Below are 2,832 nucleotides of genomic sequence, written 5' to 3'. Positions count from 1 at the left end.
AACTTTCTCCCGAGTGTGCTTGAGGGTAAAATTTGCCTTTCTGCTCGTATATCAAAGAGGAGACCACCTACCGGCACTCCCCTGCCACGAGAAAGTTCGTTGCTTCCCTACAAAATTACACGCAGTCAAATCCAAAGTAGAGCGACCATCACCAGACACGGTGCAGTTGGTGTTGAGCAATGAAGAGAGACTGAAACAAATGCCAAAGTCACGAACTGTAATGGTGCTTTTTGCAAGTTTTGAATGGGAAGTTTCTGTTGCTTTGTCCCCTGTTCTTATGTGGAAAAGGGAACATATTCATTCGTCAGATTGGCACCAGCACTCAGTCTGCCCTCGAAGTTGAGGTTCCCGGGTTCGATTCCCGGCGGGGTCAGGGATTTTCTCTGCCTCGTGATGACTGGGTGTTGTGTGATGTCCTTAGGTTAGTTAGGTTTAAGTAGTTCTAAGTTCTAGGGGACTGATGACCATAGATGTTAAGTCCCATAGTGCTCAGAGCCATATGAACCCTCGAAGTTGAGCCCGGGAATTGTGGGTATTCTGGAGAGAACTTGAATTTTGAGAGGTATTCACTTCTCGGCTCTCGCCTGGGGCTGACTGGCTATGTCTTGCCTTACTTGAAGAATGTGTTTCACTCAGGCTGTTGTGCGGTCCATCTTCTGAGCAGCGCGCATTTAACTCATCTGGTTATGCGTCCTGTATGCTCAGTTGTCTATGTTAAATATTTGTCTCATTTCTCTTGCTTTTGCGAGCTGCCCATATGTGGAAGACTTATTCATTTTTGCTTCCTTCGGTCTTTCAATTAAAAGTGGGTCTCACAATGTTTAGAGTCATTTTACTTAATTTTTTAACAGTTTTGAGAATATTGCTCTGTAGCATTCATTGTCAATTATTCACTTGATTAGATGAAATTCTCCATCTGACGTACATTTTGCTATCCCTAGTTTACTAAAACTTGCTTATGGTTAGGCGACCCTTCGATAATAAACATAACAACGGTACTTTTAAGATGTTTACCTCATTGTGATGATTTTCCGTAGTGTGCAGCAGCCAAGTACTATTTCTAAAGATATCAAATATGCAGAGGCGTTAACGAGTGTCAGACGCTCACAGGCTTTCACAGTAGGAGTAGTTGGCGCCCAAGCTATTGAGCTTTACTTGGACCTCTAAAAGGTGTGTCAATTGTGTCAGTATTCTTGTTAATTGTGTCATGCATCCCATGTAGGAACATTTTATATATTTGTCATTTAATTTATGCAGGCGCTGAATCAGCTAATTCACGTTACAACACGTCTGTTTTGGTAGAAGGTATGTGGTCCCCCTCTACTGAACGTTTATACTGGAATATCCTATGGCACGGAACCAACCTTCAGTTGCACTGCTGCAGAATGTTACCATGACGGACAGTTTCCACGCAAATTACTGATTGTGGCCCTTAGCAGTGAAGCTGAAGTTGACACAACGTATAATGTTCCAAAACAGTTCCTGTGAAATCGCACGCAAATGAATGAAATGAATAAACGAAAAAAGTAAAAATATCTTCTGAAATAATAAATGAAATTTTAGCTGACTATAAATTTATTATACCAACAGAGAATGACAGTAGACATGAATTGATATAAACAACATGGATTACCTTGAATAATGAAACGAATTGTGTGTACTGATGCACGGTTGACGAAGCTGGGGTGTGGGTCGAAATTTAACTCCTTCTTCGCCATTAGCAACGTTAACGTGGTCTGACTGAAACTCAGTCGTTGACAGTGATCGTGAACTGCAAAGTTGCAAGATACCACGGAATATAAATAGGACGGCGACTGCTGCTGTCTGAAAGCACTGATTGTGGGCGGTGCAGGTTCATTTTAAAAATTCCTGTGCTGGAGCTGCAGACTGCTCACCATACACCATCCGGAGTGACAAATGCAGCGAACATCCCATATCTGTGTCGACTCGGAGTTTGGACCTCCATCTCTTTCTCCGTGTCAAGTCCTGAATACTCGCACTAATGCAGAACTAGCACTCCTGAAAGAGCCATGTCTCCGCAATATCCTTTCTTTCAGGAGTGCTAGTTCTGCAAGGTTCGCAGGAGAGCTTTTGTAAAGTTTGGAAGGTAGGAGACGAGATACTGGCAGAAGTAAAGCTGTGAGACCGGGCGTGAGTCGTGCTTCGGTAGCTCAGTTGGTAGAGCAGTTGCCCGCGAAAGGCAAAGGTCCCGAGTTCGAGTCTCGGTCGGGCACACAGTTTTAATCTGCCAGGAAGTTTCATAAGTCGAAACCTGGAGATTAAGAAGAACTCTCTCTCCCTAGCCGGGAATAGTTATCAAGGCACCGAGTCGTCGTGACTCTGCTGAAAGAAGCCGTACGGATTCAGTCTGGAGTCTCTGGGACAACGCACTGTAGTCCGCCAACAGCTCCGCTCCCCGTTTCTAGGAGAACCCTCAGCGCTCGGCCTGTGTCCGCCAGCGTGAGTTTGAGTTGCTCTGCGTGAAAGCGGCAGCCGGGGCCCGCAGCCCCGTCTGACAAACATGTGTCCGCGTACCTCCCTATTCCACGAAGTGACGGCAGTGAAGCGGCCTTTTTCGTTATCTCGCAGCTAGCTTTCCTCCGCCCAGCTGCAGCCGTAACTGTCCACCAAAACATTAACAACAGTCCCGTCACCTCTAATTGAAGGGCTTACTTCAATAGTGATACAAGTCCATTTTTGTTCATTCTGAGATACAGAGCCCTAAAGTTAAATGAGCTCTGAAAAATCTCCAGTTGAGATACCAGAAATACTCAAGTATATCTGTATATTGAGCAAGCAGTAAAGGAAACAAAAGAAAAGTTCGGAGTAGGT

General features: G+C 44.8%; 1 non-coding gene across 1 annotated transcript; it reads left to right on the top strand.

The window, feature by feature from the left end:
- The first annotated feature begins 2,159 nt into the window (after positions 1 to 2,159).
- On the top strand, positions 2,160 to 2,234 carry Trnas-cga (transfer RNA serine (anticodon CGA)). Its single transcript has one exon. It is a non-coding gene; the product is annotated as a tRNA-Ser (tRNA).
- Positions 2,235 to 2,832: the final 598 nt, after the last annotated feature.

The sequence above is a fragment of the Schistocerca cancellata genome, chromosome 2 (assembly GCF_023864275.1).
Source record: "Schistocerca cancellata isolate TAMUIC-IGC-003103 chromosome 2, iqSchCanc2.1, whole genome shotgun sequence".
Lineage (NCBI taxonomy): Eukaryota > Metazoa > Arthropoda > Insecta > Orthoptera > Acrididae > Schistocerca > Schistocerca cancellata.
Note: the sequence above shows the minus strand (reverse complement) of the source record. Positions and strands in the feature narration are given on the sequence as shown.